The sequence below is a fragment of the Mytilus edulis genome, chromosome 7, assembly GCF_963676685.1.
Source record: "Mytilus edulis chromosome 7, xbMytEdul2.2, whole genome shotgun sequence".
Lineage (NCBI taxonomy): Eukaryota > Metazoa > Mollusca > Bivalvia > Mytilida > Mytilidae > Mytilus > Mytilus edulis.
Window position 1 is genome coordinate 24,377,954 of NC_092350.1, and position 11,394 is coordinate 24,389,347.

General features: G+C 32.1%; 1 long non-coding RNA gene across 1 annotated transcript; it reads right to left on the reverse strand.

Moving 5' to 3' along the window:
• Positions 1-6,858: 6,858 nt before the first annotated feature.
• Positions 6,859-10,691, reverse strand: LOC139482818 (uncharacterized). The gene is made up of 3 exons (XR_011654970.1): positions 10,373-10,691; positions 9,955-9,983; positions 6,859-7,149 (listed from the first exon to the last, which is right to left on the reverse strand). It is a non-coding gene; the product is annotated as an uncharacterized lncRNA (long non-coding RNA).
• Positions 10,692-11,394: the final 703 nt, after the last annotated feature.

Here is an 11,394-nt window from a genome sequence, read left to right on the forward strand (position 1 = left end):
CGTTATCGGATGGTAGCAATTCATTTGTGTCTTACTTCATGAAGTTACATTAATATATTTTTTTACTGTGTATGGATAATAATTTCTAGGTTTATATCTAGATTAATAAGTGAGTTTTATTTCACATTCTAAATAAACCGTAGGGCTTATTAAGACCTGAACGCATTAGAAAGGAATATATAACTTTAGTGTGTTCGGTTAAATAGGATGCTAAGTTTTGCAAATCTTTATAAAAGATAAAAGTTTTTACGCTATATAAGTCAGATAATGCATATTTAAAGGTTTTTCTTCAGGGTGTCAGGATTGATTAATCCTGACACCCCTCGGTGTGTTCTACGACAAGAAAAACATTAAAATATGCATTATCCTCTACGTGTAATAACTGTTAAAATAAATCCTTTACTGTTGAGAATTAATGATAAGGTGAATTTATTTACTTATTTTTTTCCCCAAAAAATACAAAAATATAAATATCGAGTAGGTCAAGAAGTAATGATTATTTATGTTTCTAATTACATACATGTTTTATTTCGAACTCCAGGCTAGGTTTTCATTCATATCTATTGCATGACCAAACATGCCATCTTATATTTTACTAAGTACCAATTAGATAAGTGTTACAAAACTGATGGAAATTAATACTGCACCCATGATAGTTTAATTAATTTCATTATTTAAAACTAGAATGACTGTTAAATTCTTGTATACAAGATAAAAAGATGCAAAATCATGAAAAAGTCGGACAAACCTATTCGTTATATAAGTTTATGTAAAGTGTACAGTTCGAAGTAGCCGTTGGTGTAAGGGAATCTTTCTCTGGAATACGTTTACATACTTATATTAAAAATCCCGAACTACAGAATTTCATTTATAAACAAAATAATTTCAAATGTTAGAAAATGTTAATATGTTATTTTGTTTTATATCAGTTTGCTGACGTACACATTGTTTATTATACATTTTTATTCTTTATCAATTTTTGTCTGAGTGCAATTTATTTATAAGCAATATTTGTATATTTGCTACAAAACAAACAAATCATTCACTATTGGCAGTGCATGATAAGAGCCTTTATTTAGCCCCCTCATTTATAAGTTTGCTTATATTTTATAAGGAAGCATGCGGAAGCGTATTAGCGCCTCACATTTTTTTAAAATAATTTTTCTCCCTATCTTTGCGTTTAACGCAAACTTTTGCGTCATAACACCAACCTGCGTTTAACGCAAACATTTTCGATATAACGCAAACCTTTTGCGTTATAACTCAAACATTTGCGAAATAACGCAAACACTTAAAGAATGACTGAAATGTTGAAGGCCATACATACTTTGACCTAAATTAAATGGTTTAATTTTAGAAATTGTGACTTGGATGGAGTGTTTTTTCATTGCCATTCATACCACATTATCTTATACATCTATTATTATTCTACTCATTATTGTCAATGGTATGTTCTAAATATTCAAGCATTTGTCTTTGCAATGAGTTCAAAGGAGGATACATTTTAATGTATGTAGCCTCCTCCATTTATAACTGCTGCTTCCTTTGAATCTTTAATAAGAAATTAGATCAAACAAATGTTTGCGTTATTTTTCTAATGTTTGCGTTATTTCGCAAAGGTTTGCTTTATAGCGCAAAATTTTGTATTATTACCAAAATATTTGCGTTATAACTCAAATGTTAGCCTTATATCGCCAAGATTTGCGTTATCTTATAACGCCAACATATGCAGAAATATTAAAAAGTTGTGTGGCGCTAATACGCTTTCGTAGATTTTCTTTTATTGTCTTTATAACACAAATGTTTGCGTTTTAGTGCAATCATAACATTGTGTGGCGCAAACAGTATTCCGGCAGAGTGCAATCTATGTGTGTTCAATGTTTCAGTGCAATATTGTATATGTGTTATATGTGTATATGTGTAATAATAAAAGATTCATTGTTCAGAATTTATGATAAAAGCCTTTAGTTGGTCCGAAATTGCAAATACAAGTTATTTTCGTTGAACATTTAAAAAATACCGGTGAATGAATGTGATGACATATTCTTACGTTTCAGTGTACAATTACCAAAGCCGATGTCTATGTTTTTTTATTACACATCGTAAAGTTTACATTAAATCGAAAATACATGATGTGCTTATTATTTATTATGGTTATATTGAAAATGAGCTACAGAATTATTCAAGAAGATATTACGCCAAGGTTGCTTTTATTTACGCATGTGGTATAGTAGTTTAAATAGAGGAGGAAAAAATCAAAGAGATACATAATCTTAAAGGTCGATTATTAAATATCAACGGATAAAAAAAAGTACGGATGATCTCAGGCGCTCTGCTATGATCAAAGGTTTTGATATTATTGAAAAATTATAGAAGTAGATTTTTAGAAGATTCCAGATCTGATTGACACCGCTGGTTAAATAATCTTCATCACAATATCTAAAGAGGTCATATTTGCCTTTAGCAAGAAAGGTGGGGAAAATGTTAGAATAATGGCTAGTCGAACATCTTGACAATATAGCTACACATGGTTTTTTACGGAGCTAAAACTTTACGATAGGTGGTTTTAAGTTTGATTTCAGTACAAACAGAGACAAGTACAAATGATTATATCTCGTTTCTTAGAAATGATTTACAGGTATATTTTTTTATACCTAGGTTCGCTGTTAATTCTTAAGTGAATCAGTACAAATAGCGGTATTTGAATATAAAACACTATAACTGTGTATGCTTTGTGTACTATCGTGAAGAGAAAGTAAAGAATACAAATTCTGTTTAAAAGGTCAGAAGCCCATGAGATCATTGTATACTATAGATTTTGAATGCAAATCTGCCTGCACGAAAACACAACTTTGTATAATTCTGTTGAAGTATTCACGTTTGAACTTCGATATTCGACAGGTTTTTGAAACCGACAATACTGAGGGTGATGGCTGTTATTTCATATCATGGTTGCGTTTAAAGTAATTGTCAATTGTTTAAATAGCATATGATATCATGAGTATTACACTCCCATTCTTAATGCAACCAATCTGTGTTTAGCAGAATTAGTATTAATACCGAAAAGGGGTTTGACTTCTTGAACTATCAATTGAGCTTTGATAAAGGTATTAAAAAATGCTTAGTTCGAATATAATGAATTGCCAAAGGATATTGAATTGAGGATAAAAAAAAGACTTTAAACACGATGTGATGTGCAAGTGGTATGCCTGTACCAAGTCAGGAATATTACAGTTCTTGTCCATTTGTTTTTGATGCGTTTTTTTATTTGATTTTGCTATGTGATTATGGACTTTTTTATATGTTCGATGACTATGTAATCACTGATGAGTACTATAGGTGGTTTTATTCATCAGTATCATCCGAGGATGTCATGAACGGCAAAACACGTCGACGTCGACGTCAGTTGGGTTCGATCATAAATTGTACAAAACATGAGGTAGCACTCCACAGTTAGGTTCGTAGTTGCATTTAGCCCTGTGGATTTTTCAAATATGAGAACTAGTGTGCAATAAAATTCATTTTTGAATAGCTGAGTATTAAAAAGCCTTCGTATTGGGTTTATATGAACATTAAGATGAGAGTCCGTATTTGTATGTGCATACCATGCATTGATCCGGCAATTATTGTAATGTTTTTTTTCCCAACTTTTTATCACACGAACTTTGTGATTAGATTTTACGAAAAAAATGAGGCGAAAGACACCCATTATTATTTGATCGTTAGGAAGATTAATGTCAACAGTTTCTAAAAAGGTATCACGTAAAGGCATTTACATTCTAGTTTGATCCAAATTTGGGGGGGGGGATATGTGACATGTTCACCCCCCTTTTTGTAATATTTTATGATTTATAAATGCAGAATGTTGCCATGGATACATATAAAAGGAATTTTTTTTCACCCTTTTAACTTTTGAAAATCAAATCTATGGAAGATACAGATTACATACATATACACATGCATATATATGTACAACACAAACAGTTAGGTAAATGTATTAGAAATCCAGGAATAGGAGATGATAAAGTATTTTGTGGCTCATTTTTTATTTTATTTTCTAACTGTGGATTGTTACCTTATGACTGCTTTCTACTTTACCCTGATATGAACAAGTGAAGGCATTTAAGTTTATTGTTCACAGAAAGGACAGTACTGTTGATATTTCTGATAAAGACCATAAATGTTGGCAGATCTGTTCGTAACCTGTCCCGTCAGTGAAATCGAGAAAATTGAACCACTTTCACATTTTTTGGTGAGGGCTGACAGCCAGAAAACTGGTTTTATACCGCCTGTCTTAAATCGGGAACCTGTAATTCAGTGTTCGTCGTTTTTTGACTATCTTTTGACATCTTCTTATTTTATACATCATTAATCGTTACATTCTTGCTGAAGAGATAACTATATATTCACTCGAGATTAAATGATGCAGATAGCAGCAACTATGCGCACCGTACCTCTTTCAACAATAGGCGAAACCCTTACTTTCAAGTAAGCTGTGAAAGACCCTGACATGTCAAAATAACAAACAAGTAAAACGCGATCAAAACACTTTTGGTCGGTCTTAGCTATGTTTCAGGCTATTCGTATTGAATGGTATTCTTTGACATGTAACCCTGTAGGTAAACTCTTTTGTCATTCAAACGTGTAACTGGTTACGTTTTTTTTTATATTTTTGAAATGGCACTTGTATATATTTGTGTTTCAATTAACAGAAGCATGCAGTTTATCATTTCACAGAAACAAAGACTTTTGGAACATTAGATCCATCAATACAAAGCGGACCTGATCTTAAATTAACTTCAGTGTTTAGAAAAATAAATTAAATGTTAATAGATATAGGAAAATGTGGTGTGAGTGCCAATAAGACAATTTTTCATCCAAATAACAATTTATAAAAGTAAACCATTATAGGTCAATGAACGGCCTTCAACACGGAGCCTCGACTCACACCGAACTCTAGATAAGACCTGCTTCAATTGAGGATATCCATGTGGGGTTTAACATATGTGCAAGAACATATTTGACGTAGTGGGTCCAACAACATTTTGTTTTTCGGCAATCTTATCAAACGTATTGTGACAAATTTTGTTTCTAGCCTCAGCTTGGTAGCAGACAAGCGCAGTCATAAAACCTGTCGCAAATCAACGTTGATTAGTCAAAATATGTGGTAAATATGTTGACCAGGTGTACACGTTGGTAAAGACTTCATGAGTATGATTTACTTGTGTCTAATCCATTTTGCTTTAATTCAGCAAATAAAATATGTTTAAACTATTAAACAAAGGACGCCAATGGATTCATGACAAAATTGTGTTTTGGTGTTAGTGATGTGTTTGTAGATCTTACTTTGTACTATTGAATATTCTCGCTGCTTACAATTAGCTCTGTCTTTGATGAAATTGGCCCAAAAGTGACAGTGGAAAATATTTTGTAAAAACTTAAAAAAAATTATGAAAATTGTTAAAAATTGACTATAAAGGACATTAACTACTAAAGAGGTCAATTGATAAGTTTGGTCATGTTGACTTATATGAAGCTCTTACTTTGCTATACATTATTGCTGTTTACAGTTTATCTCCATCTATAATAATATTCAAGATATTAACCTAAAGCTGCAAAATTTTCCTAAAATTACCAATTCCTATTCAGGGGCATCAAAACAGCAGGCCCAACAAAAGTTTGCCCGATTGGTCTGAAAATTTCAGAGCAGATAGATCTTGACCTTATGAATAAGTTTATTTACAGCAGATTTTCTCTAAATTCTTTGGTTTCATAGATACAAGCCAAAAACTGCATTTTACCCTATGTACTATTATTAGCCATGTCGGTCATCTTGGTTCACGGGCGAGGTCATCGGACACGTTTTTTAAACTAGAAACCCTAATGATGATGTTGAACAAGTTTGGTTTAATTTGTCTTACATGAAGTAGCTTCAGAGGAGAAGATTTTTGTAAAAGATTACAAAATTTACATAATATTGTTAAAAAACAAATTGACTATAAAGGGCAATAACTCCTAAAGTGGTCAACTGACCATTTTGGTCATGTTGACTTTTTTTTATATCTGACTCTACAGAACATTATTGCTGTTGACAGTTTATCTCTATCTATTATAATATTCAAGATAATAACCAAAAACAGCAAAATTTCCTTAAAATTACCAATTTAGGGGCAGCAACCCAACAATAGGTTATCTGATTCATCTGAAAATTTCAGGGCAAATACATCTTGACCTAATAAACAGATTTTCCCCCATGACAGATTTGCTCTAAATGCTTTGGTTTCAAAGATATAAGCCAAAATCTACATGTTACCCCTATGTTCTATTTTAAGCCATGGCGGCTATTTTGGTTGGTTGACCGGGTCACCGGACACATTTTTTAAATTAAATACCTCAATGATGATTGTGGCTGAGTTTGGTTTAATTTGGCCAAGCAGTTTCAGAGGAGAAGATTTTTGTAAAAGTTAATGACGACGACGGACGACGGACGCAAAGTGATAGGAAGGATCACTGGGCCCGAAGGGCCATGTGAGCTAAAAGTGGCTTTATTAGTCAGAACTCTTTGTTGAATAAATGTCCAAAGTTTTCAACAAGAAAATCTAGAATTTTGATAATAATAATGTGCCTTTTTTCAAAGCTCTTAATATTAGGAGGAACTAATAGCGCTCGTTTCCTTTAACAGATGATGTATCGAAAAACTTGTGTTGACTATAAATATCATTGACTAAAAAATATGTAGTTCCACTACAATTTGCTTAATAACAAAAAAAAACTTTGACAGTCGTTGACGTCATGACAATCGACGTCGCCATCGCTTTTGTTAACTCCGTTGCAAGAAACAGTAAGGCCAATAATCTCCTCGACAATACAACAAACAAGATTTTAACAGATATCAACTGATTTATTTATGATTTACATTAGTTATTTTTATCTAAAATACGATTGTTTGTTTTAAAATCTGTGTATTCAAAGTACAGGCTGGATGATCATTTTAATTTAATACATTATTTGCCTTCGTATTAATAGGAAATAGATTAAAATGGTCCGTACACATCCATTTGTCATTGTTTGAACATTCATGAGAAGCAGCTATGGATAAATCCTCTTCAAAAACTAATTTATATATTCTTGTTAGACCACAATGATATCCTGCAAATATAGAGTGAGATTATTTTCATTTAAATATTTGTTTAAAAAATCTTCAGCACCTGTTACATCATTTATTGATAATAAGTAACTAAAAATTAAAAACAATTTCAACATGTGTAATGAAAATGTACATTGAAAAACGACAATTATATACTGATAATTAGTTTAAGATTGTAAAAGAGACTCGGAAGATACTATGACCCGACAGTTGTACGTTCAAAGTTCACATTTAGGATTTTGTATATTTCTATAATCTATGCTTTTTATTATTATTCCGAGTCCTTATTGCGTTTTAATCATTTATTAGTTTATTGCATTTTACGCTATTCAAAGAACATAGATAATTTGACACTAAGTGATAACTGCCGAAAGCCTTTCTTGACAAACTTATACGAAACATGTTTTTAATCCGTAATCCCCGCCTTCGGCAAAACGCGAATTAGTATTATTTAATAAAAAGATATTTGCTTGGTTCATTTTCCGTATGTCAATCATTCTTATGAATTTGTATTTTATATTTGTTTTTATGTTGCTATTTAGTTATGTTTTAATATTTGAAATATATGGATGTGAATAAATATGTAAACTTTCCAGCGACTTGGACTTTATCTCAACTACCGCTAGTTTCCCCCAGAAACTAACTAATATGACAGAGGTGACCAACAACCTGGTCATAATACCACAGGGACATTCAAACTAATAAGTCGAAAATAAATTGACAACGGTTTTGATTATAAAGAAAAATACCAACAGACACACTATAGTATACGAAGCACAACATAGAAACTAGCGAAACGAACCCCACCAAAATCTAGGGGTGCTTCAGAAGGATTAGCAGATCGGGCTACACATCTGACACCCAATGTGCTGCTCATGTTAGTTATCAGTCCAATTCAGTAGGTCACATTCGGGGAAAAGAGAAAAGGATTGTAGTTACGACATTTGGAACATATCCGCTATCATCTGTCAAAATGATATTATATAACGATTGTGAATTAATTTATAAAACAACCTAACAAAGATCTTCCATCAACTAAATAAACAATCAAGACATTTAAAAGAGGGACGAAAGATACCAGAGGGAGAGTCAAACTCATAAATCGAAAATAAACTGACAACGCCATGGCAAAACTGAAATGGACAAACAGACAAACAATAGTATACATGACACAACATAGAAAACTAAATAATAAACAACACGAACCCCACCGAAAACTAGGGGTATCTCAGGTGCTCCGGAAGGGTAAGCAGATCCTGCCCCATATTTGGAATGACAAAAACAATCATTGATGAGATTACAGTGCTTTTCATAATAAAGCATATTAATATTCAGACGAGATTGCAAAAGTATTTCAAGATTTTAGATCTAATCCCTTACATTTTTTATATGGATATCTGGAAAAACAAAATGAACAAATTAGTTACACAAAATGTACAGTTGACCTATCATACATCTGTTGAACAAGAACTCGTGTTTTACAGATGTTTTAATATTACCCATTAGACAGGGGATCTCAACAACTAACACCTATTCGACTGCAACACTAGTACTTTAAACTCGAGCTCATGCCTAATTTTTAAATTATTTTTTTTCATACAAATAATGCCGGAAATTCATTTCAACATTGCCTAGACTTCACATGATATTACGTATCATGAAAATGTCTTGAAAACAAAAGAAGGTTGATAAAAAAGTATCTACATACATGAAAATCTTTAAATCACCAGCTACCAGACTTATAAATTTGTAAACAAGATGCGCGTTTCGTCTTAAAAAAACTAAGTATTCGATATTTAGAACCTACTTCCATAGGTCATGCGAAAACAAATGCCAACAATTAAAAGAGGGACGAAAGATACCAAAGGGACAGTCAAACTCATAAATCTAAAACAAACTGACAACGCCATGGCTAAAAGTGAAAAAGACAAACAGAAAAACAATAGTACACATGACACAACATAGAAAACTAAAGAATAAACAACACGAACCCCACCAAAATCTAGGGGTGATCTCAGGTGCCCCGGAAGGGTAAGCAGATCCTGCTCCACATGTGGCACCCGTCGTGTTGCTTATGTGATTACAAATCCGGTAAATAGTCTAATTCGGTAGGTCACATTCATGAAAGGTAAGGGAATTGTAGGTACGACGTAAGGAACATATTCGATATCATTTGTGAAACGGTTATTCCATAACGGTCAACCAACTCGTGATGGCGTCCGTAAAATTTACGAAGGGATGATTTCAACTTCACCATTTGGAACTCTTGGTTTAATAGCTTCCTTGTTATCAGTAACCCTCTATCAAGAAAATGCCAGCTTTAAAGTGTTTTCGGGATTTTTTTTTTGTTCGTTTATCATCAATTTCTACATCTGTTGATTCGCGAAACATGTAAAAACTTTCTTCGACGTAAATTTGTTTTTATAAAGAGACGTTAACACTGCTACTAACCGTATATTAAAATAAAACACACCCGCTAACCCTATATCAAATTTACAGAATATACATATGAGGTAAGATAATTAACATTTTATAACGAAACGTTTGTTGAAAATTTCATCATAAATGATATAGCTGATCAAAATAGAAATTTTATCCACTGAGTTAATTGCCTTTTACGATTATTTTTTATTAAATACGATATATGTGTATTGTTTTAGTATTATTATTGGTCCATCAGAAGGCTGAGGTGTACCAATGTAATCAAAATGATGTAATTGATATATGAGTATATTCAGAAAACGGTCATTAGTATCCACATGACACTAGATTAATCGTATAATTTGTTCTAATAATTTAATATCTACCTTTCTTGGTCTACTGCCACCTTTCCTTCCTGCAATATGAACGAACAATTCACAAGCCAAAATGTAAATGTCTATTTGACGGGTATAATACGATATGCACACGGAAATTAAGGGATTTTTTTTTATAAGGACAAATATATAGGAAGATGGGGTAAGAGTGCCAATAAGACAAATCTCGATCCAAGTCACAATTTATAAAAGTTAACCATATTTTCAATCACTTTTCTGTGCAAAAGCTTCATTTTCAGATAAGGAGAAGAGACAGGACTTACTATGCAAATACAGTTATTTCTGCATGAGAAATTGTTGAATTATGCTTACATGGCTTATAATATATTTCTACAAATTATTAAAGAAGTAACTAATTGAAGTCACGTAAATTTATTCAAATAATACAATCATAAAAATATTAGATTACCTTTCTGAAGCTTTGACTTTTTACAAGATAAAATGGTTAATGCAACAGCTCCTAACCCACAGCACATTACATACCACCACATCATGTTTGGGCCACCATCTGACAAAGATTAAGCCACACGTTATTACAGGTTATCAACAGAAAGACTAATCGTCATCTAATTATTCAAACAGAATATATCTCAAAGACATCCTCTGTTACAACTTTCAGACTACCGGTGAGAAAGGCCAATTCTTAAAGAAAGATATATGCAACAATTGAGGTCTATGATAACAAAAATTAACGTAGATGTACATATAAATGTTGCAATTGCAAACATATGTCCTAAACTATGAATATTCGGCAAATCAACAATTGTTATATTCAGTTCCCTTTTGTGAAAAGTAACTTGTGATCAGCCTTGCATAAGACACTTACGTGAACCAACAACAAAATAACCAGATTTTGAATTTGCATATTGGTCGCAAATAAAGAGTACATAACTTATAAGCATACAATACTAAAACATTACATCTTAGAATTATATTCAGTTCCCTTTTGTGAGAAGTAACTTGTGATCAGCCTTGCATAAGACACTTACGTGAACAAACAACAAAATAACCAGATTTTGAATTTGCATATTGGTCGCATAACTTATAAGCATACAATACTAAAACTTTTATATCATTTCTTGTTATCAGTTCATTAAAAAAGTTATTATTTAATAGCTTGTTAAACCTTGTTTGTTTAATCCAATTGTAAAGCTAACGTTTAAAGTCAGTCACTGTAATAAATTAACTCACCATTTTCCACATTTAAATTCTTACCAAATATATAAACACCTACAATTGCAAATGAAACGTTCTAAAAATAACTATTCTGAAAATGAAAAAAAAAAACACCACACACTGTTCTTTGAAGAACTGCTGTCGTAAAGAATGCGAATAAAGGACACCAAGAGGTCAACATACAGTCTTAATTAGTTCTGAAGACATTTACAGAAACACCTAAAGATATAAAAACAAGAGCAGTAAATAAGATAA